Genomic DNA, 27410 nt, shown 5'->3' with positions numbered 1-27410 from the left:
CAGACTGAGGTTTGTGGGTAATGTCCCATTCATAGGGTTGCCATATTGCCTGGTTATTATTTATTTATTTATTTATTTATTTAATTTCTATACCGCCTGACTAGCATAGCTCTCTGGGCGGTGTACAACAGAGGAATATAAAAATACACAATAAAATCCAATAATTCAGTGCAAGGAACATGTATGTAGGCATCCACAAATCTAAAATCAGTTAAACATATTTAAAAGACTAAAATAGACTAAAATGCCTAAGAGGAAGGTTTTAACTTGGCGCTGAAAAGATAGCAACGTCGGCGCCAAGCGCACCTCATCAGAAAGACTATTCCACAGTTCGGGGGCCACCACTGAGAAGGCCCTAGTTCTTGTTATCATCCTCCGAGCTTCCCTATGAGTCGGAACTCGGAGGAGGGCCTTCGATGTGGAACGTAGTGTACGGGCAGGTTCATATCGAGAGAGGCGTTCCAGCAGGTATTGTGGTCCTGCGCCGTATAAGACTTTATAGGTTAAAACCAGCACTTTAAATCTGGCCCGGAAACATATTGGTAGCCAGTGCAAGCGGGCCAGAACAGGTGTTATATGTTCAGACCACCTGGTCCTCGTTATCAGTTTGGCCGCCTCATTCTGCACAAGCTGCAGCTTCCGAACCGTCTTTAAAGGCAGCCCTACGTAGAGAGCATTGCAGTAATCCAATCGAGAGGTTACCAGAGCATGGACAACTGAGGTGAGGTCCTCCCTGTCCAGATAGGGACGTAGCTGGGCCACCAACCGAAGTTGGTAACGCATTCCGTGCCACCGAGGCTACTTGAGCCTCGAGTGACAGGAAAGGATCTAAAAATACTCCCAAACTACGAACCCGCTCCTTCAGGGGGAGTGTAACCCCATCCAGAACAGGGTGGACATCCACCATCTGATCAGAGACACCTCCCACCAACAACATCTCAGTCTTGTCTGGATTGAGCCTCAGTTTGTTAGCTCTCATCCAATCCATTATCGCAGCCAGGCAACAGTTCAGCACATTGACAGCCTCACCTGAAGAAGATGAAAAGGAGAAGTAGAGCTGCATGTCATCAGTGTACTGATGGCTACGCACTCCAAAACTCCTGATGACTGCACCCAGCGGCTTCATGTAGATGTTAAAAAGCATGGGAGACAAAACCGACCCCTGTGGGACTCCACACTGGAGAGCCCATGGTGTCGAGTAATGTTCCCCCAGCACTACCTTCTGGAGACGACCTGCCAAGTAGGAGCGGAACCACTGCCAGGCTGTACCTCCAACTCCCAACTCCACGAGCCTCTCCAGAAGGATACCATGGTCGATGGTATCAAAAGCCGCTGAGAGATCAAGGAGAATCAACAAAGTAACACTCCCTCCATCCCTCTCCCGACATAGGTCATCATACAGGGTGACCAAGGCTGTCTCGGTGCCGAAACCGGGCCTAAAACCCGATTGAAATGGATCTAGATAATCGGTTTCATCCAATAGTGCCTGGAGCTGGCCAGCAACCACTCACTCCAAGATCTTGCCCAGGAATGGAACATTCACGACTGGTCTATAGCTATTAAGATTTTCAGGGTCCAAGGAGGATTTTTTCAGAAGTGGTCTCACTACCGCCTCTTTCAGACGGCCAGGACCACTCCCTCTCGTAAAGAGGCATTTATCACTTCCCTGGCCCAGCCGGCTGTTCCAACCCTGCTAGTTTTTATAAGCCAAGAGGGACAAGGATCTAGAGCAGAAGTGGTCGCACACACCTGTCCAAGCACCTTGTCCACGTCCTCGAGCTGAACCAACTGAAACTCATCCAATAAAACATGACAAGACTGTGCTCCGGACACCTCATTCGGATCAACTGCTGTAACCTGGGAGTCTAAGTCCCGGCGGATGCATAAGATCTTATTCTGGAAGTGCCCAGCAAACTCATTACAGCGGGCTACTGATGACACTATCAAGTCCTTAGGGCCAGAATGAAGTAGCCCTCAGACAACTCTAAAAAGCTCCGCTGGTCGGCAAAGAGATGACTTAATAGTAGCAGCAAAATATTGTTTTTTCGCCACCCTCACCGCTCCTAAGTACAACTTAGTAGAGGCACTTACCAGTGCATAATTGCATCCGTCGGGAGTTCGCCTCCACCTCCGCTCAAGCAGCCTCCTATCTTGCTTCATCGCTCTCAGCTCTGGAGTGTACCATGGAGCTGTATGAGCTCTACACAGGAGAGGACGTGCAGGAGCAATTGTGTCAACAGCCCCGGTCATCTCCGCATTCCACAGTTCAACCAGGGCTTCGACAGGAGCGCCAGTCTTATCAGTCGGAAAATCCCCCAGAGCCCTTTGAAAGCCTTCAAGGTTCATCAGTCTCCGGGGCCGGACCAATTTAATAGGTCCCCCACCCTTGCAGAGGGGAAAAGCCGCTGTAAGTCTGAACTTCAACAAGCGGTGATCTGTCCATGACAAAGGGAGAGATGTAAAACTCCCCACATCCAGATCACCATCTCCATGTCCAGTAGCAAAAATAAGATCTAGAGTATGCCCCGACACATGTGTTGGGCCAGTAACATATTGGGACAGCCCCATGATTGTCATGGAAGCCATGAAGTCCTGAGCCGCGCCAGACAACGTAGCCTCGGCATGGATGTTGACATCCCCCAGTACTAATAGTCTGGGGGATCTCAGCAATACCTCCGAGACCACTTCCGTAAGCTCAGTTAGGGAAGCCGTTGGGCAGCAGGGTGGGCGGTACACCAACAGGATTCCCAGTCTGTCCCTTTGACCCAACACAAGGTGCAAACACTCCAGGCCAGTAGCTACATGAACATGGTGCTTGATGAGAGGGATGGAACTCCTATAGACCACAGCAACCCCACCTCCCCGACCGTCAGATCTACCATGGTGCTGAACCAGGTACCCGGGTGGGCAGAGCTGGGAAAGACTAGCTCCTCCCTGCTCACCCACCCAGGTCTCGGTTATGCATGCCAGATCGGCTGCCTCATCCACAATTAAATCATGGACGAGGGAGATTTTATTGTGTACTGATCTGGCATTTAAAAGCAGCAACTGGAGATCCGAGAGTTGGCTGAAAGGACAACCAACAACCCTGCAGATGTGAGAAGGACCGGAACACGGCACAGCCACTACTTGTCTGGGCCGCGTTCCCCTTACCTGGCATGTCCTTGACACAGCGCCATACCTCCCTCTGCCCATCACTACAGCAGTTGGGGCCCCCTCAAGTCCCCCCGTTTGATGGAAAAACCTCTTTCCCAGGCACATAGTAAAACTTATATATACAAACTCACGTATACACTCACATCAAACACAATCACAGATATACACACCCACACATTCCTTCATAGTCAAACACACAAAATACAGTCCCACACTAACAAGCAGGCACCGGCGTCAGATGATGTTAAAAATGTTAAAGATGCATCGAATATCCTCCTCAAAGCAGGCAGCGACATCACCAGCAGGAATCAAGCTCTTATCGAAGATAATCCAATTTCTGCTCCCATCCACCACACAGAGCAAAGGAGGCGTAGATAGCAAGCAACAAGTCACCACAAACTCAGCCGCCGCATCGTCCACAGGCCCCAGACTGGACCGGAGCAACACACCAGACGTCAAGTCCAAGCCGCAACGCCAGGCCCCACAGATCCACGCAAGGGCGGCGCCGAGTGGCCCAGCACAATGCCGACAATCAACAGCAACAAGGCTCCTACGCCCCCGAAACAACGACTCGTCCAGTGGTATCAGCATCTCCTCGAACCGAAACAAACAAGCTGGGGGAGGAGCACACCTTACCACCCCCCGAGCAGCGTACCCGACCAAGCAGCAAGGACAGGGCCAGCGAGCCGCCGAGCAGAAAACTCCCAAGCGAAAGCCCACGCCGGAGGCGAGCCAGCCTCTCCCGACCGGCACCAAGATCACAAGCAAAGCACCGCAGCCGCTGAGAAAACGCCGAGGAAACACCGAGATGCCACAATATAGCTGCAATATTGCCATGTATGTTTCTATCAGCTTCTTTCAGTTTCGTTCAGTTCTTTCTTTCTTTGGTTAGCTGGGTTTTACCAGGATTCTAGCCATGCTACCTGATGCCCGGATTCCTAGTTTTCTTTTTAAAGCAAGTCTCTAGCCCTTGTGGTACCAGAGATACAGGGCAAAATGTGGAGGCAGTTTTCTGCCCAATCAATTTGTAAGAAATCAGCCTGCTACCTCCTGCCATTGTTCTTAACCAATGAGGGGCACCACAGCTGTCCTGGGAGAATCAAGAATTTTAGCCTGCCTGCCTGCTGCACATGCAGAATTTAGGCAGTTTAGAAAACTCCACATGCTCACTTGATCAACACATGAAGCTCCACCCCTTATCCAGAGACTCTAGCTTCCTTCTGGTTGAGTCAGCAAGTAGAAGCAGCCTTGATCTCAGTTGCCTCTATGTTTCAGGGTACGTGTCCTAAGTTGTGATTTCAATGGGAGTGTTTCCCTGACACCATGGAGTGTGGAATAAAGGGGTTTGAATCCAGTGGCGTCACTAGGTGGGTGCGGGGGGTGCGGACCACACCAGGTGACACCATCAGAGGGGGGTGACTCTCAGCTTTAATTTTAAAAAAAATTAAGTTTCTAGGTGGTCCGGTTCTCGAGATATACATAAAAACGTCAGCCGCCCCCCAGTGGCATCACTAGGGGTGTGGGGGGGGTGCGGACCACACCAGGTGAAATCATCAGAGGGGGGTGATTCTCAGCTTTAATTTAAAAAAAAATAAAGTTTCTAGGTGGTCCGGTTCTCGAGATATACATAAAAATGTCAGCCCACCCGTTAAATCTTTTTTTAAACTACTGTATAGCACTTCGTAGCTTTAACCCCGCCTGTTCAGGATTGCAGCCAATCAGTGAAGTGTTTGTTTGACCTGTGGCAGTGTCTAGTAAACCTCATTGCAAGGCCAGAAAATGGTGGTTTCCCCCCCTGTTTATCTGAAAATCTCATAAATTGGGTAAGTATATATATTTCAGTTTTTTCCCCTTTTGTGTGTAGGAGTCAGATCCTGGGCAGTGTTTTCAAAACCTTCCCAATACTTGCTTTTGTGGGGGTAAAAGCATTGCTAATCCCATATCTCCAGAGTAAATCCCATTGAATTCAATAGGTTTTACTTTTGAGTAGACATGGTTATGAATGTGCTGAAAATCAATGGGACTTTGGAGTGAATGTAAAAAGAATTGTGTTTGTGTTGTCTTTCTGTCCCCCCCCCCTCCTCCAGTCCTATTTTAAAGCAAGTAGGCAGGGCTTACTTAGGTATTACAGTTTTTATTCTATAGGAAAAGAATACTGATTTTTAAAAAACTAATACTGATTTTTCTGCAATGACCAACTGGTTTGACAATAAACTATTATATGGGCTGTATGTATTTATACATCTGCAGTGTGTGTGTGTAGTCTTTCCAACAATCCTGTGAGGTAGGGTTGGAAACCAAGGCAGCTCACAAGAAATAAAGCCATTTAAAATCCAATAAGCATAAAGCAAGAATAAACAGTTGGAAAACAGCCTAAAGAGGCATGATTCTGAATTTTGGGTTGGGTGAATGAAGTTTGTTTATTTATTATTTCATTTATATCCCGCCTTCCTCCCAGTAGGAGCCCAGGGCAGCAAACAAAAGCACTAAAAGCACTTTAAAACATCATAAAAACAGACTTTAAAATATATTAAAACATCTTTGAAAATATTTTTTAAAAGCTTAAAAAAAACATTTTTTAAAAAACAAAGAAAAGGCTTAAAAACATATTAAAAAGCAATTCCAACACAGACTCAGACTTGGATAAGGTCTCAACTTAAAAGAACAAGTTGAAAGAACAAGTTCCTTATCACTTGAGGCTGTAGTTCTCTGCACATTTCCCAGTTTGAGTAAGCCCCATTGAATACATTGGGACTTGCTTCTGAGTAAACAAACATCGGATTGCACTATAAATATATTTACAGATTGTGTCATTCATAAACATATTTGAGAGTCATGTTTATATAAATATTTCTTCATACTATGTCCCAATAAGTATTTGATTTCACACTATAGTTGTAGATGATTTTTTCCTCTACATTTTAAGTGTGCCGTTCTTCCTGGGGGTGGTTATGGTTCTCCATTGTTTTCATCCTGAGGGGAGGATAGGCTGAGAGATGGTGAGTAGCACATTTAAGGTCTCTTCACCTCCCCCCCTTTTTTATTTGTATTTATTTTATATTTCTCCAATATCTTCCCCTGGCTGTTTTTATGTATTTTAAATATTTTTAGATTAAATAAATAGGAAATCATCATTGTGAACCTCCCTAAAAGCAATTTACCTATCCTTATGTTTTGGCAAAGTGATGGTGTGAAGGCATGCTGGTAGAACAAGAGACCATGTTTGAGGCATGTTATAAGGTGTTTGAGGACTTTGTCACACATTACTTTTTGAGACCTGTAGATTCATGTTGGAAAGAACACGTGCACGTATTGAATGGTGGCTTGGGTGCTGTTTTTTCAGTCTACGCTGCATGCGTAGGGAAGGTGATACATCATCTGGCAGCTAGCTTCATAACGTGAGAATGAAAAACATTTGGATCACCTTCACTTGTTTACTTTTCTCACTGTTGAGACCACTTCATATATTACTTTTTCATACACAGAAATTTAATCTTTGTATAGGAAATAGTATTTTGTAAAATGTGAAGGACAGTGGCTGCCCAGTCAGTATAACCACTGTACAAGATCTACTCAGCCACTGTAATTACCTTTTTGTTTTGAGTGCCCTTTTGTCTGGGTCTTGGTTCAGGTGTGTATCCAACTTTGATGTGCTTATGGAAGGGGTGTGCAAGTAGTGCCCCCCACCCCTCCAGTGTGGAGGCTTGGACAAACATTGTGTTATGGAAAACCAAAGTCTGTGTGAAAGTACATATTTGGGAATGCCATCAGTGTAATCCTAAACACGTTTAATAAATAATATTGAACTTGCACGTCACAAAATATATTACGGTCATGTCCATAAGCACCAGGAGGGTAGTCGTCCAGGGGATCTTAGTCCCTCTGCTTTTTTGGGAGCAGGGTCCCTATGTCTCCAAGCATCCTATAGTCAGCATGAAAAGGGAGTGTGTTAGTCAGTGAGAAGAGTCTTCTAATAGGCTTCCTTGCCTTTCCTGCTGATTGGAGCCAATCAGAGTGAAAGGAGGTGAATCAGCCACTTAGAAGACTCTTCTCAGTTGCTAACACTCTCCACTTACATGCTGATTGGCTCCTAGAGATGTTTGTTGTGAGAGAATGCATTAACAAAGATTTATTTTATTTAATTTTATTTTATTTATATTTCTCCAATATCTTCCCCTGGCTGTTTTTATGTATTTTAAATATTTTTAGATTAAATAAATAGGAAATCATCATTGTGAACCTCCCTAAAAGCAATTTACCTATCCTTATGTTTTGGCAAAGTGATGGTGTGAATGTAAATGTTTGTTAAATAATTAACAAAGATCTCATTCATTGTGGCTGCAACTATCATGAAGGGACTCTGCACTTCTGAATTTTCTACTAAACAACTGATAAATACCGATGTAACGTTGTGTCTGGAGACTTATTATTAAGAATCACTTTCCATAATTGTAAGGACGTATGTCCACACGCATGCATCCCAGGCACCTAAATGAGGGGTGAGAGCAGCATAGGGACATAAGCAGATGTCTTATACCAGGGGTTCCCAAATTTTTCTTCTACATAGACCACTTGAAAATTGCTGAGGGTCTGAAAGTATCTGAAAATTTACTATGGGCATATGCAAGATAATTAACTCCCATTAGTGATAAGAGCAAGAATTTGGGCTGTGCGTATGATATTGTAATTTAAAGGTGTAATTTTAATTTTGCTAGTTGTTTATGTCACTACTATTGCCATTACATTCAGTGATATATGGGAATTACGATTTACGAGTAACATTAGTACAAAAAACATTACTAAGGATTCTGTATGGTCTGGTACGGGAGGAGGTCCATGGGGGTGACACCATGAGTTACCGCACTCGGTGACACCAACCCTAGTGATGCCACTGTTTGAATCTACCAAACATTCCCTCCCCTGAACAAATACAATATATAAAAGCAAACCTCTCTATAGAGAAGGCTGAGGTATTGGTACTTGCATTTGTCAGCCCTGCCCCCATTCTATTATGGTGCTTACTCTCAAGTAAAGTTGTGCTGGAATGCAGCCTTGCTCACTTGCCTGTGGTAGAGCAGCAATTCAGAAAAGGCTAAAAAGTATATTTTTAAAATATATATCCTTCTTCAAAATGATTAGCAGGCACTTCCCCACCAAAGATCACCCTAGGGAAATGTAGTTTGTGAAGGGTGCTGAGAGTTGTTAGGAGATTCGTATTCCCCTGACAGAGCTCCAGTGGCCAGAGTGGTTTAACAGTCAGCCCCTCTTCTGGGGATTGTAGCTCTGTGAGGGGAACAGGGCATCTCCTAACAACTCTCAGCACCCTTCACAAACAACACTTCCCAGGATTCTTTGGGGAAAACCATGACTGCTTAAAGTGGAATAAATGTCTGGTGTGGATGTGGCCAGGGAGAACTTTGGTTTGAACTTGGGTGCCTGTTGTATTTTAAAAAGGTGGGGGAAACCCTGAAAAATAATGATACTGTTAACCATGTTTTCCTTTTGGGAAGAGGCTTTCCCTCTGTCCAGTGCCCGCCCACCCAACCTCCTTGGTCTCCCCCTCCTTCCCTGCTCCCCCTCTCCCCTCCACCTTTCTCTTTACCCCCCTTCCTCCCCTCCCAGCCTAGGTCAGTTTCACCTATGGTAAGCATGATTGCACAGGGGTAAATCCCATTGAACTCAATAAGCATGCAAATGATCAAACCCATTCTACCCTTCTCCTCCCTCCTATTCCCTTCCTTCCCCCTCCCACCCCTCACTCACTCACTCCCTTTCCAATACCTTCCTCCTCCTCCCTCCCTCTCCCCTCTCCTCTCTCCTCCTCACTCCCTCCCCCTTCTCCTCCTCCCCCAAGTCAGTGTTACCTATCCTAAGCATGATTGCACAGGAGTAAATCAGATTGAACTCAATAAGCATGCAAATGATCAGATCTGCCTTTTCCCTCCTCTCTCCTCCCTTCTACCCTCCCTGTCTCTTCCTACTTTCCCTTCTCTCCTCCCCCTGTCCTCCTATCCCCCTCCTCCCCCTCTTCCTTCTTCTTCCTCCCCTGCATGCTCCCTCCTTCCCCCCTCTCCTTCTCCTCTTCTCCTGTGGTCAGTTTCACCTATCCTAAGCATGACTGCACAGGAGTAAATCCCACTGAACCTAATAAGCATGCAAATGTTCAAACCTGCCCTCCTCCCCTTCCCCTCCCCCTCCTCCCCTCTCCCTGCACTCCCTCCTTCTCCCCCATGGTCAGTTTCATCCATCCTCAGCATGATTGCAGGGGAGTAAATCCCATTGAACTTAGTAAGCATGCAAATGATCAATCCATTCTCAGCAAACTTGCACAGGATCCCATTTTGTACCTCCTGGATTAAAAAGCAAATAAATTTACTAATAGGCAAAACACCCTTGTTATTTAAGAACGTGCCTATAGTCAACAGATATTTAAATCTTTAAAAAGCAGGGAAGCTGGGCAGCCATAGTGAATGCATCAGGGCAGCAGGGAGCTCATCTTCTCTCTGAGATATTGTACTGCCCTACAAATTTGTAAAAATGCAAACACAATTTGGGTTAGTCTTTTACAGTCCAATCTAATTCTTGTGTAGCTTAGAAGAATTTGGTAACGTGCCTCTGAGCATATAGTGAGTGGTGGCAACAACTGTAATCAGGACTGCATCTCCAAAGATGGAGAATTACATTTTTTGATTGTTGGTTGGTATTCTTCTTATTCTGCTTCTTTCCTGTGTTACTACTATTTCTACAGAGAATCTAACCTAGGAAATTATATTTTTCTCATTATTCATCCCAGAAATCTATATCACATTTATTTGTATTAATTTCAAAGCCCTTTAATTGGTCAATGTCATATGAAAACAGCCTTTTGTGTTTCAAACTGGAGGTTATATTCTATTTCTATTTTGGGTGCACTAACAGTTGAATCTGAAACTGCAGTTTAATGTAAATTAGATGGATTACAATATGTTGCTACTTAAGCAATGAATCTAGCTGTTGGAGAAAACAAACTTGGCTTGCTCAAGATGCATGTGTTCAGCCTGCTATGCTTAAACCACTCCACTTAGGGAAGGGTGGGCACAGTCAATTAAAAACATAGAGCACACCTAGAAATTTGCTAGAATATATTTCACCTCCCACTGTTTTATCTTGTGCAAACTGAGACACTCCTCATGTCCACTGGATATCATTCTACAGAATAGTCAGTGCCATTATTCTGCAATTGTTTTGGGGGTTTTTTTTAGTGTAAATTATACAAAGGTTTGCTGTACTTCACATATTAACAGAAACAGAAGCAAAAGAAAATAATTTACTATAGGAAACCACTAAAATTGAAAAGAAAATCACACTTATTTAAAGTGACTATCTGAACTATTTCAACTGTCTTAATATTGTTGCTTCTTCCTTGTTAAAACAAGATCAGCACAGCACATGTCTTGTTTCTATCATTTGGGCTGATTGCAAGGAACCTACTGCAGATGGTAGAACAGTCTGAGCATGCTCAGTCACCTAGCAACCAGAGGGAGTGGAAATGTATAATTAGAGGGCAGGGCCACAAGGAAGCAGCGAGGTTAATCCTTCCCAGAGGAATGCCTACTTGTGTGAATGGGAAAAAACTGATCGGCAGCTACCATTGAGCAGGATCTGTGGATGGTGCAAATCAATAGTGAAGGTAAAAGCAGAGTATTTGCTACAAAGAAATGCTCCCATGTACATGCGCCCTATGACAGCTCCATGGAAATCAGTGTCAGTACATCTGTATCTCCAATACTATTGATAGACCTTGGGATTTATTTGTTTATTAATGGTATTTCAGTATAGGGCAGGGATGGGGGAATTTATGGGCCTCGAGATGTTGTTGGACTCCATCTCCCATCAAGCCCAGTCAGCATGGCCACTGGTCAAGGATGATGGGAGTTGTAGTCCAACTGCATCTGAAGGGCTACATATTGCCCATTCCTGTAACAGCAAATGCTCCAGAGCGGTTTTCTTCCTCTCCTTTTCTTAAATGAGATACATTCAGAAAGAGTAGTAGGGGTAGAAATGGATTCGTGCTGGTAATTAACATGCTGAAATTGCAGCCAATTTCTTATCAAAGCAAAATAAAGTGTTCATAATGAAGGAGAGAAAATGTTCTAAATGGCAGCTCCTTCTAGCAATTAATGCTAGCTTCCTCTTACCACATTTTGTTTGTTTTCTGCTAAGAAAACTTCTCCTTTTCTGTCAAGGCACATTGATGGAAGTTTTGCAGTATAGCCACTTATTTAAATGTCATCAATAAATCTATCAATCCGTCAAATGATATATAATTAGCCAACTAAAAATCTTTAATTAATTAATACTGTAATTATACATCACCCTGAAACTCAAAGCATTTGTATGGAGTACAAACAAAAACATCCTTCTTGGTCTAATCAAGGTCTTAAGAACAAGAAAGCAAATGGGGTCTCATTAATAATTCCTTCGAGGTGATGCCTCTGCTGTTCTGTGGCCAGAAAGGGGTATGGAACACCCAGCTCTAGCAGAGACAGAGGGGGGGAAACCAAGGAGAAAGCAAAATGAGTGACGTATTATACGAAATTCTGTGTTGTCCTTCTGATGCCTCTGCAGGAATCGTTGAGAGACTACAGGATGTATTCAGGATCTTTAGCATGGAGCTGTTGCTTCCAAAGGCTTAGATGAGGCTCATACACATCCAGGAAGCATGTTCAGGACTGTGCTGAAGCGGGTGCTCACTACAGGGGGTTATCTTCAGCAACAGTGGTTGTGTGTGAGCATGAACATCACACACACACACAGCTAAAACTGGCATTTTGCATTAAGACATATTGCACTGATGGTGCACCTTTTGACAGCAAAGGCTAAAACTAAATTTGCCACTGCAGAAATTCTTTTTTAGATTCTATCTGGTATGAATTTTCCACAGGCTCTGTGAGCAAAGAATGTCAGAAGCTCTCTGAAGGTTGCACTTCATACAAATGTTAGCATATATAAAAGATGACAAGGTAGGATGCTGAAACTCAAATATCCCTTCTTGCTTTCAGTAGTAGTTCCTTGTTTAATCATATATCCAGTTCAGACTCCTGATTTCCATAACATCAGGTCTCTCTGGGCCAGCATCCATAATTTGTGGACACTCTGTTTCACTATCATGATCAATTAGGATTTTAATCTGGTTTCTGGTTGTACTAAAACAGTGAGTAGCTTATAAGTGGCAAGTGGGTGCGACCTGCCCAGCATTTTAAATTTCTTCCAATGGCCTGATGTAGCACTTCTCTGGGCATACCCAGTGTAGACTGCGGTGCTCCAGATTGGAACTATACTGTTTTAAGAAGGCTACTAGGAGGAGGGAACTGATGATTTGGCTAAAATTGGGGTTGGGAGTGGCTTACAGGTTTCATTAGGGGATCCTATTTTAATACCCATAATTTGAGAATGGCTAGAATGCCTCATTATGCTTTTAATTGAAGATAAACAATTCCTTTGGAAAAACTGTACCATACCAACTGTCTTATGTCTTATATAATGCCTTGGGGGTGTGCTCCATTTGCACTTATTTCATTTTTTTTTGAGAACCCAAATTCCCAGTATTTTTCCTCCTGCAAATACAAGATAAGACATCAATCGTCTGCCCTGTAGAATTCGAGTTGCAAAACAATTCTCAAGGGAAGCACTATTTGTGTCATTTTATTATATGCAAGGCTCACATTTCTTGCTCTGGCATACTGGCTGTGTTGGACTGTGTGCTTCTAAATGACACTCATTATTGTTGTTACTATTGCCTTTCCATTTCTGCTAAACAGTCAGTGGCATGCATGCTATTACAGCATTCATCCAAGAGAGCTTTTATCAAGTACTGATGCACAAAGAGCCTTTTGTTCAGAAATATCAAATAAGGAACAGATCTGAGGCTTTAAACTTAGTTGATGGAGAACCAGAACTATGGATTGAAATCAGAGACATTATCAGGGAAGAATGCAAAAGACAATACCTCTAGTTAAAAAGAAAGCCCTCAATGGATGACTGAAGAAACTCTTAAAATGGTTAAAGAGAGAAGGAAAGCAAAAGCAAAAGGAGATAGAAACATGGTTAGAACCCACCGACTAGTATATAGGGACAAAGGGAACTATTACAATAGTTATCAGAGCTTGGCAGATTACCGTACTTTTAAAAAGTAATAAATTACCGTTACAATTACAATTGCTCTGAAAGTAACTGATTACTTCAGTTTTTCTCAAAAGTAATCACTACAGTTACATTTCAGTTACTTTTTTTAAAAAACACCAACAAGGTGCTAGGCTTGGCTGCTGCACATCTAAGTAGCCTAAAACAACATTAAAAATAAACACAAACATACAGAGGTAGTAGAACAATTCTTTTTATCCATGATAGCAATGGTGGTCTCTCCACTGGTAAGGGAGGTGGGAAGGGATGCAGAGGCCACTACTCAGATCTTTGCACGTCAAAACAAGTGCAACCCCCCCCCCACTCAGCCAGCAAGCATAATCTCTCTCACTTAACCACCTCCCGGACCCTGTCCTGCCACCAACTAAGGGACACTCACCCAAGCAAACATTTTCCCCTGAGATGCAAAAAGGTTAAAATACTGCCAATGCAGCACAGCAGCCAGAGAGGGTGGTGGAGGTCACTTTGTGTGCCAAGTGCAAGCACACACATGTTGTCATCTTTCACCTCCACAGTCCTTTATCTCCATTCTTCTGCTGCCTCCTTCTCCTCCTTTATCCATGTTCTTGCCCTCCAGATCCAGTTTTCTCCACTCCACCCCGTCTCACTCTCCATCTCCTCCCTTGTCACCTCCTACCCACCCACAGACCATGATGATAATGAAAGTTAAAGAGGAAAGCACAAAAGCAGGACTACAGCTGAACGTTAAATAGACTAAAGTAGTGACAACAAAAGATTTATGTAACTTTAAAGTTGACAATGAGGACATTGAACTTGTCAAGGATTATCATTACCTTGGCACAGTCATTGACCAAAATGGAGACAATAGTCAAGAAATCAGCAGAAGGTTAGGACTGGGGAGGGTAGCTATGAGAGAACTAGAAAAAGGTCCTCAAATAAAAAGATGTATCACTGAACACTAAAGTAAGGATCATTCAGACCATGGTATTCTCAAACTCTATGTATGGATGCAAAAGTTGGACAGTGAAAAAAGCGGACAAGAGAAAAATCAACTCATTTGAAATGTGGTGGTGGAGGAGAGCTTTGTGCATACCATGGACGGAGAAAAAGACAAATAATTGGGTGTTAGAACAAATTAAACCAGAACTGTCACTAGAAGCTAAAATGATGAAACTGAGGTTATCATACTTTGGACACATCATGAGAAGACCTGATTCACTAGAAAAGACCATAATGCTGGGAAAAATAGAAGGGAGTAGAAAAAGAGGAAGGCCAAACAAGAGATGGATTTATTCCATAAAGGAAGCCACAGACCTGGACTTACAAGTTCTGAACAGGATGGTTTATAACAGATGCTATTGGAGGTCACTGATTTATAGGGTCACCATAAGTCGAAATCGACTTGAAGGCACATAACAACAAAAGCTGACTGTTCTTTTCCTTTTTATCCCATTTTTAAATAAAGTCCCAGTTAGCCTGAGCTACCACCACCCAACATTTGAAAAAATGTTTGCAAGTTATGTGGGGTATCCTCACCAAATAATGTTTTCTTGCAAAATCTTAGCATTGATTTATTATTGATTTATTATTGATTTATATCAGGTATTTATATACCATTTAATATTCAGAAATTCTAAGCTGTGCACATGGTATTTTTTTTAAAAAAGAAACCATACAAAGAATAAGAACAATTAAAATTCTTATTAGAAACAGAAAACTACCTTAAAACGTTTGCTGAATTTGCAAAGAACCTGTATATTAGGAGTAGCCTGAGGAAAATAGAGGGAGACTTGAAACTGTGTAGGTACAAAAAAATGCTTATAAAACTGACCACAAGAACAATTGTACTAATGAGAAACAGAAGATAATCCGGATTCCATTCATATATAATACAGAGTCGTGGGAAATCACTGATGTCCACCACACACACAAATCAGCTTGGAAATCAGTTCTTGAATATAATTTAATTGCTCTATCTGAAATGGATTCAGTGTTAGTTTGTAAATGAATTATATTATTCTTTTCTGACCAGTATTGATTTTGGCGATTGATAGGAGAACCCTGACCGGTTCACTTAATGATTGGCTTGGTTTCCCTGGGGTTTCTCAGAGAAAGCTTGGAGTTTTCCAAAGAGTTCTCATCCCCCACACCTCCCTGATCTCAAAAACCTATCTTATGAGGAAGTAAAGTAGGGATAGTCAAAGTGATACCCTCCAGATGTTATTGGACCCCAACTCCTATCAGTTTCAGCCAACATGGCCAATGGTCAGGGATGATGGAAGCTGTAGTCCAAAACATCTAAAGGGCACCACATTGGCTATCCCCTGAGCAGAGAAAGTGGCAGCAAAGCGGGAAATGGTAATGGCAGAGGTCTTATCCTTAAGTTCCTTTCTTCACTGAGAGTAATGGAGATTTCTGGACATGTTTAGAAGTATTCACTGCTCCAAGGAAGCTAAGAAGTGTACTTTTGCCCTGAAGACATTCCATTGAGCCATTAAGAAATCCCAGTGCTTTCTCAGTCCAAACACCATCAGAGAATCAACCAACCATACAGTAGGGCCCTGCTTTACGGTATTCTGCTTTACGGTGCTTCGTTCATGCGGCGGTTTTCAATTAGGGAAAGGCCCCGCTCTTACAGTGCTTGTTCCGCTAATATGGCAGGGTTTTTCTGTCGCGCGCAATTTTGACGTCATTTTGATGTCATTTTTGCACGACGCGGCCCATTATAGTCTATGGGCCCCCGCTTTATGGCGATTTCTGCTTTATGGCGGGGGCCTGGTCCCTAACCCGCCGTATTAGCGGGGCCCTACTGTACTAAAGAACTCATTTGCCTGTATATCTAATGTGAATAAGACCACCATTTGCCAGTCATGCTTTTTATTTACATAAGCCAAGCAAGTCAGCATGCACACAAGGTAACACAAAGCAGGGATTGTGAACAGCTCCAAAAGGACCTATTGCAAACGTCTCCAAAGTAGAGACAGAATGGGGACAGAAAAATGGCAAATGTTTCCCACAGACAACCACTTCATGCATCTGATGAAATGGATTCTGGCTCACAAAAACTGAAGCCACAACAAACTTCTTTGCCTTTACATACTGCAAGTCTCTTTGATGTTTTTGCTGCAACAGACCGACATGGCTGCTCCTTCTAGACAGTTTGTCTATTTGTTATGTGATTAATCGTTAGGAACTTTAGTTCATTTGGAGCCTGGACATTTTTCATACCAAATGGTTTGGTTGGTTGGTTGTGCTGCCTTCAAGTCAATTCCAACTTATGGCGACCCTATGAATAGGGTTTTCATGAGGCTGAGAGGCAGTGACTGGCCCAAGGTCACCCAGTGAGCTTCATGGCTATGTGGGGATTCGAACCCTGGTCTCCCAGGTCGCAGTCCAACACCTTAACCACAAATGCTTGGCAAGTAAATTATTTTCTGGCATGCCTTTATATTTTGAATACATTTTAATAATGACACTCTAAAAAATTGGCAACCTGCTAATTCCCATGTGCTTGAAACAATATTTAGATTAATCCCATTTAACAAGTCTATATTGTCTGGAGATTTTCAAATCAGGCCAATGTTTCAAATGCAACAAGAAGTATTTAAGGGGAGATATGATAGCACTCTTTAAGTACATGAAAGGTTGTCACATAGAGGAGGGCCGGGATCTCTTCTCGATCATCCCAGAGTGCAGGACACGGAATAATGGGCTCAAGTTGCAGGAAGCCAGATTTCGACTGGACATCAGGAAAAACTTCCTAACTGTTAGAGCCATACGACAATGGAACCAATTACCTAGAGAGGTAGTGGGCTCCTCGACACTGGAGGCATTCAAGAGGCAGCTGGACAGCCATCTGTCAGGAATGCTTTGATTTGGATTCCTGCATTGAGCAGGGGGTTGGACTCGATGGCCTTATAGACCCCTTCCAACTCTACTATTCTATGATTCTATGCAATAATACATGATAGATGTTTTAAGTGCATGGGAACAATGTCTTCTGCTCTGTCCCCCCCAAGTGGGATTATATAGTGGATGTGATTTTTAATGTAACTTGGAAGAGGAATTAGATCGCATTCAAAGGCAAAACACCTGCTGATAATGCTTTGTGTTACACCCCCTTCTACTCTCTCTCTCTCTCTCACTCTCTCTCTCACACACCATGTTATCTCAGTTCAAACTTATTAATGTTCTTACTTGCCAAGCATTATTGGGGACAGAAAGATGGGGTATAGCTTATAAAAAGAAATACTAATTTAAATACAGATGTAACATCTCATAGAAGTTATAAATGGTCACACTTGGTCCAAGAAGTTATGTAAAGCTGATATTCTTATTTCAACTAACCTCCTATTTTGGAAGAGAAAGAAAACTTTTTTTAAAAAATGTTCTAGGCAGTTACCTTCTTCTCCCTGTTGTAGATGCAACCAAGATCACATACTTGGTGAAATTATAAGATTATAAGAACTTTTTGCATTTTTTTTTAAATTGGCCAAACTACAAATTAGAATTAGACTCTATAATTAAGTGGGTTTTTTGCGAGGTGGATTAAAGGGGATAGTTTATTTACTACCAGGATGTTATAACAAAATGCATAAATACTGTTTTAGAGGTTATTTAATATAATATAGAACCAAAGTTACACTGAAATTGCACAGTATATACATGCTGTTCACTATCATATTCTCTGGAGTATTTATTATATTTTTTAATTTTCTTTTTTCTTGTTCTTGGTCATTTACTCATTACTTCAAATTTAGTCTTTTCTTTTGTAACACATATATGATGTATATGAATGACAGATGATGGTGATAATGGATGGTATTCAATGCTAGTCCTACTCAGAGTAAACCCATTGAAGTTCAGAGTTGTCATCATAATCATCCCAGTTACTTTGGGCCCAATCCAGATAAAACTGAGCACATTCTTCCAGTGGTTTCAAAGAGGTGCATTTAAGCAAGCGTTTACCCCTTTGACTAAACTAGTAGGACCTGAACGTGTTCAGTTTGAGCTGAATTGGGCCTCTTAACTGTAAACAATGATAGTAGGTAATATACAAAAAATGTATGAACTGTGTATATTTATGGTTGGAGGGTCAACCGAAGACATTCTGCTGCCTGATGCAAAGGACAAGATGGCCTCTGCCACTCATCATTCTACTTGCAGATGTCAGCCAGATTGGCAATTGAATCTTACTTTTAACACTGGCCATGGAACCCATCCTCCATCACACCTGAAAGCAGCAGGCTAGCTTAGGAGGTTCAGACCAGGGGTATGGGGCACACACCGCTCTGACCTCCATAATCTAGGCTGCCACTGAATAATTGTCAACTCTCATCAGGATGTGAATAGCAGGGGTGCAGGGGAAATTCATTCTACCAGTTGTATTGCCAGCGCTGCCTGGTAGTGAAAGAGGAAGCATTCTGCTCATGATCAGACGTTATCTTGCAGTGAATAAACTAAAGCATTTAAGCAGGTTCATGTGCTAAACCCTGGTGAAACCTAGTTCAAATAAAACCACTTTTAGAGGTTATCTAAAACTCCTGATGAGGCAGGGTGTCTGATGAGACTATGGGTGCTTCCAGACAGAGACTTAATACTGCAAATGGATTGTTTAAATATCACACATTGTTAGCAACAGGCTTTTTTTTAATTAAAGTTAGATTTTCCACAGAAAGAGTAAATCTGAATTAATAATAATAATAATAAAATAATAATAATAAAATTTTATTTTTGAGTCGCCTATCTGTCCGGGTTAACGGACACTCTAGGCGACGTACAACAATATAAAACATAATATACATATCAAAACAACAATCAAAATCAATTTAAAACAACCTTCAGTTAAAACATTAACATTAAAACATAATTGAAGGGGGGGGAAATACTAGCTGGTGCTTTGGTGCCAATGCTATCCTGTGGACGTTGCAAAATCATATATGTACAAGGAGTACCAATCCTACAATAAATACCCACCTAGAAATACCCAGAATCAGAGAACTGCTGGGTTTTGTATTTCTAGTACTTGACCTGGGAATAAGCCCTATTAAAATTAATGGCACTTACTTTTGTGTCTCAAAAATAATTTGAGTCCTTTGGTACAAGCGAATACTGTATTGCTCTTTCATTTTTAAAGAAGCTCTTTCATTTTTCCCTCTTATTGTTGCCAAGGGTCAATTTATTATTATGTTATTTACTGATGTTTTATATAAATAGTTTTTCAGAGCTTCCCAGACAAAAAGCTGTTAAAGAATGCCTAAAATACATAACAAATGCATCGTTCTTAATCTGCTGCAAGACCTTTTTCTTCTGAAACAGACTGTAGACTAGGCTAAATGCTGTAACATCTTCCAGAAACACCTGTTCCCCCCTTTTAATTGCACATTACCTAAGGAAAGACTACTGTGTAAGTCAAAAGCTCATATATACCCAGATTGCAAACATTAATCCTAATAAAGACATCACTGATCCTGTTTCTGGTGTTCAGAGGTGAGTGCTATTGCTTATGTATCCAAAACATTATTTTCCACATACAAGAGGGAGGAAGCCCAACGTTTGCAGAAGTATCTTTTTTTTTCCAAATGGAAAACTGGGAGGGAAAGGGATAATGGAATGGAACATCCTCAGACAAAGCACTCCACACAGCAATATTTTGTTGCCAGTCCCATTTGTTATTTAACTATTCCCACCCTTTGTTGCTGATAATTAAATGTAATTTAATCTGTTTCTTCTCTTTTCCAGCAGTAGGTATTTAGTACTTGAACATAGTTGGGAGGTTCAACAGCAGAATGGGTTACTGTACTCATGCAGGGCAGAAGGATACCACTTTCTGTTTTGGGTTGCATGAAGTATAATTGTTACTTCTGGCTGTGCTGTTGATGGAAAAAGAAGTGGAAGACTTCAGTAAAGAGGCCATAGAGAATGCTACCTTTCAGACATTTTGCTGAACAATTTATACTTTCAGTTAGTGATTTGGTGGAGGGGCATCTGACTTGGTTACTGAATAGTGACAGAAATTCACTCTGCATACGCGTAGAGGCCTGAAAACTCCCAGGCAATGCTAATGTAGCTAATGATTTTGTAGCTATGATCCCAGATGAGGATGGGTGTAATTATGCATTGGGTGGAGAAAGACAGGTGTGTCCAAAAGCATGCACAGGCACAAAAAAATGTGTGTGTGTGTGGTCCACCCTATGAATGTGAATAATAAAGGGTATCCCTACTTATTTCAGCAGTCACCAGTTGTACATGATGGTGCCTCTAATAGTTCAACAACAGCTCATGCTGTTTGACCTGTGTCAGTGGTGGGGAATCTGTGGACCTCCAGATGTTGTTGGACTCCATCTCCCATCAAGCCCAGCCAGCAGGCCAATGGTCAAGGATAATGAGAGTTCTAGTCTAGCAACATCAGAGGTTCATAGGTTCTGCACTTCTGGCCTGTGTGATTCATCTGCCCACAGCACATAAGGTTTGTTTGATAAAGAAAAATCTTCAGTCAGTTGACCTTTAATTATTTCCTCTTGGAAAAGATTGCTGTTACGCTTACATATTTGTTTGATTTTATTTTTAGCAAAACATTTATACAAAGAAAGCATATGTTCTTTATGTTCCTTTATGGGTTTTTTTTCTTTAGGTTGTCAGTGCTTTAGATGCATTTCTTTGCTCGTTACTGGCTTATCTGGAATCATAAATAATCCATGATCAGAGACATGTTGTAAAAACAATTTCCATGTTAATTAAAGGCTGGGGAAGGAACAACGGGTTGCACACTCCTCTGGAGGCTGGATACGTTCTGCTGGGATTTCAAATGCAGCACATTCATCTAAATTCACTTCACCTCATGCCAGCTAACATCTGTCACATTTAAGAATTCAGAGCGAGTGACCAAAATATATATTTCCAAGGTAAGGACTTTCAAAAAATAATATTTTTAGAACCTTCACAAGAATGGTTGAAATGTATTCCCTGGAAGTTAATGTCACATAGTAGCTAAATGTGGGAGCTGTGCACTAGGAACTTTGCAGTTTGGAAATTTCTACCATGAACTCAATATGTGGAGATAATATATTGGCTAACGCAGAATTCTAATGCATGTCTACTCAGGCAAGAAAATTCAATTTAGTTAGCATTTCAAGCCAAATCTATCAAATCCACTTTCCAAAACGTGAGAACTAATACACAGCAATCCTTCAAAATTCACACTAGCAAAGCCAATTGTTTGCCAATCATACAATGTTTATAAAAATGTATGTTAGGGGAAAGTGTGCATAAAAATGGACAGATGAGTGAAAATTACATACAAAACTGCATTATATGACAGGACATTGCTTTCAAAAATGTGTACATTAGTCAAAACTGCTCACAAAAATGTGTTTATTAGGAGAAATTTGCACTAAAATGCTGGAGAATTTTCATGGGATTTTTTTTTAATGCAAATTTATTTATTTATTAAATTTATATCCTGCCTTTCCTTTCTTGCTGCAGAAATGTGGAGAACTGAATTTAACATAGGAAAAATGAGAAACCGAGAGAACCAAAACTGACAGATCTTTCCATCCCTAACTCAGTAGTAATTTCTATTACGTTCAATAAAACTTTATCCCAGGTAGGTGTGTATAAGATTGCAGCCTACAATCCTATACACACTTACTTGGGAGTAAATTCCATTGAATTCAATGGGGCATACTTCTGAGTAGACACATATAGGATTGTATCAGCTGTGAGCTAGAACCCAAGGTTTGAATGGACAAGTGATCTTAATTAAGCCATAGCTACAGCCCCCTCCCCTTTCCTCTGCAATAAGGGGATGATAATAGTTTATTGGATGTGTTCATTGTCTAATACCAGTCAGTCTCCAGGTGACTTACAACATATTTAAAAACATCCTAAAAAAATTAATACATACATTACAGTGATGTTGTAATCATCACTGACAATGCTTCACATCTCAGTTTGCACCTCAGGTGTAACCAACTGAATGTTTTTTTAAAGCTAAGTTTCAGTTTAGAGCAGAGATAAGGAACACGTGGCTCTCCAGAAGCGGTTGGACTATAACTCTCATCATCCCTGACCACTGGCCAAGCTGGCTGCTGCTCATGGGAGTTGAAGTCCAACATCTAGAGCAGCCTTTCCCAACCAGTGTGCCTCCAGATGCTGTTGGACCACAACTCCCATCAGCCTCAGCCAGGATTGCCAATGGTCAGGAAAGATGGGAACTGTGGTCCAACAACATCTGGAGGCACACTGGTTGGGAAAGGCTAATCTAGAGGGTTGCAGATTAGTCTCTCCTGTTTTAAGGCAAGATGCAGCTGCTGTGTTTCCAAATCTGCATATTTGGCCCTTCCTCTCCTGGTCCTTTGGCAGTGAGGAGTACAGGGTACTGACTAGGGTTGCCAGGTTCATGGCCTGAGACTGATCCTGTATCTTTAGGAGAAGAGAAAGCCAGCCAAGTGCAGGTGTTCTTGCAACTCTGTAATGAGAAAAACCACAAGGTGGAATTCTCCCTTCCCCTGCAGAACTCTTAAAGATACAGAAGACTTCTTGGCTGTCAGCCCTGCCCTTTTGTATCTTTAAAAGTTGTGGAGGGGAGAGGGAGAATTCCACCTTGTGGTTTTTCCCATTGCAGAGTTGCAAGAACACCTGCACTTGGCTGACTTTCTCTTCTCCTAAAGATACAGGATCAGTCTCAGGCCATGAACCTGGCAACCCTAGTACTGACAGAGGAAGATGGGGGGTAACAGTGGCATCATCCATAGTGCTGAATTTAATGAGGGTGTGGCTACTGTAGACAAGCATATGTTTGTGATATGAAAAGCTACAGTATTTCTGAGTCTCAGGGACAAGCTGGGCCATCGATCTATCGATTGTATTTATATACCGCCCCATAGCTGAAGCTCTCTGGGCGGTTTACAGTAACTAAAAACATTAAAAACAAATATATGAATTTAAAACACATCTTCTAAAAACAATTTAAAACACAATTTAATTTTTTTAAAACAATTTAAAAAATCAATCTCAATAAACAGAGCAATCCCACTGTATGGTCTGGGTCTGCTCAGTACCTGAATGACTGACTGCTTGGGAGCCTCATGTATGACTGACTGGGCACCATGATGGAAGAAACATGGTACATAAATTTAAGAAAATGAATGAATAAGTAAGCAGATACACACACCCCCGACAGAGACTATATGCCCTTAATGTATTGTTGCACGCCACCTCAATCTCTGAGCGGTGAAAGATCTCTAGGGGTCTCTGCACTTACCCAGAGTTTGGACTTCTTGGAAAAAAGGCCAGAGGAGACTTTGGTGTCTTTTAGGAAATATGTTTATTTACACACATTCCAACCTGAGCTTAAGATGGAGGGGTTCAAAGCATTACCAGTCCAATAGATCTTGCTTTTCCATCAGGCTTACAAGAGGCATCTTAAAGCCATTGTGCAGTGAGCCAACCTCTCTGTATGTCTCCAGTTCCCAGGCTTTCCTCTGACTAAGTAAAAACTCAAGTCTCTCTTTTCCCCAGGATGTGGGAGGCTCTCCTGAAGAGTTTCAATAACAATAGGATCTCCCTGACCCATTTGCTAGTTAATGGCACTTGACAGACCCATTAGCCCACCTAGTCACTCTATTAGACTAACAATAGAGACTCATCTGACCAGCAGAGCAGGTTTCTCTGCTGCAGAGCCCATCTCCAGGTGCAGGGTTCCAAATCAGAGGCTGGAAGGGGACTCATAGAAATTATCTATCTCAACCCCCCAAACCCACAACAGTATTTTTGTCTTGTACATCACTTCTATGGTCTCTGGTCGTGAAGTTGTTTGTAAATCTGTTAAATAAATAAACAAACTTGTTAGTCGCTTGTTACCTAAAAGGTCTCCAAGTGACTTAAAATTAAAAACATAAGCAAATACATTATATGATAGAAAAGAAAAAATCAGATAACAGATTAACTTATTAACAAAGAATAACACAAAACATGCTGTTGTTAGCATAACATCTCTTTGCCTTTAACATCTGTATGTTGTTCTTACTATTAGCCTGCTACCAAAGTTTTCTGCAACTGTTGGGGGTGGGCTTTCTTATGTTTGGTATGAGTTTTTATATGAACGTATCACTGTTATCATGTATCTTATTTATGACTGTAAACGTCCTGTAAATTGCTTCAAGACCTCATTGTAACAAGTGACTAGCAAGTCTACTAACACTCAGTACTTTTTTGGTAAATAATGAGGTGCTGGTACTCATACCTTGATACAACTGCTGTGGTTGCAAGCAGAAATTCAACAGAGGAAGTTTTCCTAGGCCTGCAAACCCAGTGAATAAGATTTCACCTACTGAATGTTTTTGTTGTGGTGCAGCCAGGCAATCTCTACTGGGGAAAAAGTGGTAAGCACAAGGGCCAATACCAGTGGCTTCCTCACCCCCCCCCCAATGGAGTGTTTGAAAATTGTTGATGGTTTTGGCAGACTACTTAATGGCTTTTCTGCCTGTTGTAGCCTTTGTAATGCACTGTGCTAGAAGCTGTATGATTTTTAATTGCATTTGTAAATGGAAATGGATTGCCTTCAAGTCGATTCTGACTTATGGCGACCCTATGAATAGGGTTTTCATGGTAAGTGGTATTCGGAGGAGGTTTTATAATTGCCTTCCTCTGAGGCTGAGAGGCGGTGACTGGCCCAGGGTCACCCAGTGAGCTTCATGACTGTGTGAAAAAGGAGTGCGTTAGTCACAGAGAAGCATCTTCTGACATGCTTCCTTGTCCTCGCCTGCTGGTTGAAACTAATCAGAGTGAAAGGAGGTGGGTCAGCTGCTGAGAAGGCTCTTTTCAGTAGCAAACTCTCCCCCCTTTCTTGCTGATTGTCTCCTAGAGATGTCTGTTGTTGTGGGAGAAGGATCTCATTCTCAACCCAGGAGCAAAAAAGGGTGTGTGTAGCTGTGACTTTCATGAAGGGACCCTGGACTTCTGAACTTGCCATTACATTACTGATTATATTACAATTTGCATTCCATAGACTTCAAATTGTAACCCAATAACATAAGAAATATTACAATAAAAAATCAGCATGAATATTTAATATGGCCATGCCATGAACCACTGATGGGCCACAGACCACACTTTGGGAACCCCTGGCCAATACTACTGATGTTCCTGGACCCTTTATTCTTAGGCATCTGAAGGTCAAGTTTTCTTGCACACGCAACAGGTAAAATTTCCATTCACAGATTTGAAACAAAAATGAAATGTAATCTGCCAATAACAGGGACTTAATGACTTTGCTACAAATTTAAATAGCCACGGTTTATCGTTAGGACGCACGTGCAACGTCCAGTTCCGTTAAGCATGCAGTCGAGCATACGACCAGCCACACCCAGCGCGTGTGTCGTTGCGAGTATACGGGGGCGGGAACTTGGCGGCGCGCCGTCTTCAAGTTACGGCAAAATATCCCTGAGAGGCGCGCGGGCTAATCTCCGCGCCGTCTCTCGCTTCCTGCAGGCGTCGCTCTCCAGCTAATAACACAGCGTGGGGGCGAGCAGCAAGCAACAGAGCGGCGGGGATGGGGGCGGGTTGTTTGGGCCTCGCCGCGCGGCGTGTGATTGACTGTATATGGTAATATAGAGGCGGGGCTAAGACGGGCTCCTTTTTCTTCGGGAAAACGCGCAGGTTGTTCAAAAGTGCCGGTCGCCGGCTTGTCAATTTCCGGCGGCGATTCTCAGGATGTGACTGTCCCTGTAGGGTGGCTGTGCGGATTGTTGTTCTTTGTTTGGGTCCTGCTACTCTCTGGACCGAGCGACTTCTTCTGTAGGTGGAACATGCTTTAAGACTGTGAGTTTGTTTCAGTGCGTTTACTTAGTCAATATAGGCATGGTGCTTTCCAGAACTGATTGTTTTTCTTGTCTTTTCAAAGAACTCTCCATTGCATCTCTCTAGTTAACACGTTGTGGCAGAAACTACTGGAGGGGGGAGGGAGGCGGGGGCTTCCAATGTCATGGGGCGGGGGAGCTGGTGTATCCTAGGCTTCAGTCCTAAGCAAACTTACTCAGAAGTAAGCCCAGTTAAAATCAGTGGGACTGGCTTGTGAGTAAATAGCGGTAATTAGGACTACGTGTCTGGCCCACGATTTCTCTCCCTTTTTAAATCCCCCTGACCCCGCGTTGACGTTGCCTTTCTGGACCTAGAAAGGTGAATAGCAAAAATTGCTATATAATTTGGTAGAGGAAACCACTTCCTGTTTATAGACGTTTTTTTCAAAAAAAAAAAAAAGGGAGAGGGAGCCTGGGAGCCAGCAGTAGCTGCAAACATTTGACACTTCTGTGTTTCAAGGTTCTTGTGGGCTGGGTTCGGAAATGCTGCAGAAATTGCTCACAAGTTTGAGGTATCTTTCTCTATCTCTTTTAAAGCAAAAACAGTAATGCTGATTTGGATGTTTGGGAGGTGGGAGAAAGGCGAGTTATTTAAATATGCGCAGACGGATTTGTCACAAAAGCAAAAAGGGCAAGTGAAAGAAGTAGTATCCCAACTGATAACTAGCACACGATATGTGAATTATTGAGGTGTGTGTGAAGAAATCTGCAAGCCCCACCTCTGATTTTTCCTTATCTTAGCCACATTATGCCTCTTCTCCCCCCTTCCAAAAAGCAGTACCCAAGGGGGATGCCCCGCCCACCTCTTCCCCTGCAGTGTTAGTCCCGCATGTGTGGAAGCATCACAGAAAACATGTTTACATGGCTCTCTGCTTTATGCAGCACCTAAGGAGCATCTTCATTGTGCAAGGAACTGTATCAACAGCTTAAAGCGGAAGGAGGGGGGATTCCTTTGTCTGTTTCATCTCTGTGTTTTCCATTGGAGGAGTCATAAGCGCAACAGCAGTGCTGCGCAGCCAGACCTCCCAAGTGTCATCCAGCTTCCTAAAACGGAAAGGAAAGCCCCCATTACTTTTCAGATTTTAAAAAAAAGAATATCTGCTGGTTGGGCTCCTTCTCCATGTGGCGTATTCTGAGAATTCAAGTCTGCTGTCTTAATTTCCTCTACGATGCCTGAGGAGCCTGACTGGCTGTCTTTTTGTGAGTTCTTTTTCTAATGCAAAGTTTCTCTTGGTGCCCTTCCTGCCAGAT

At 42.3% G+C, this 27410-nt stretch overlaps 1 protein-coding gene across 4 annotated transcripts in view; it reads left to right on the top strand.

Moving 5' to 3' along the window:
• The first annotated feature begins 21065 nt into the window (after positions 1–21065).
• The window catches only part of TP53I11 (tumor protein p53 inducible protein 11), a 101457-nt gene continuing 95112 nt past the window's right edge, over positions 21066–27410 (top strand). Inside the window, exon 1 of one of the 4 annotated variants that reach the window (XM_061610839.1) lies at positions 21066–21203. The gene's annotated coding sequence lies outside the window, so the exon portion shown is untranslated. Of the gene's footprint in view, positions 21204–24609; positions 24684–25932; positions 26122–27410 lie in introns of those variants that run through there. The other 3 variants (XM_061610840.1, XM_061610838.1, XM_061610837.1) reach the window with 3 other exon arrangements.

Source organism: Rhineura floridana, chromosome 2, assembly GCF_030035675.1.
Source record: "Rhineura floridana isolate rRhiFlo1 chromosome 2, rRhiFlo1.hap2, whole genome shotgun sequence".
Classification (NCBI taxonomy): domain Eukaryota; kingdom Metazoa; phylum Chordata; class Lepidosauria; order Squamata; family Rhineuridae; genus Rhineura; species Rhineura floridana.
The sequence above is the reverse complement of the archived record's forward strand: the minus strand, read 5'-3'. Positions and strand labels throughout refer to the sequence as shown.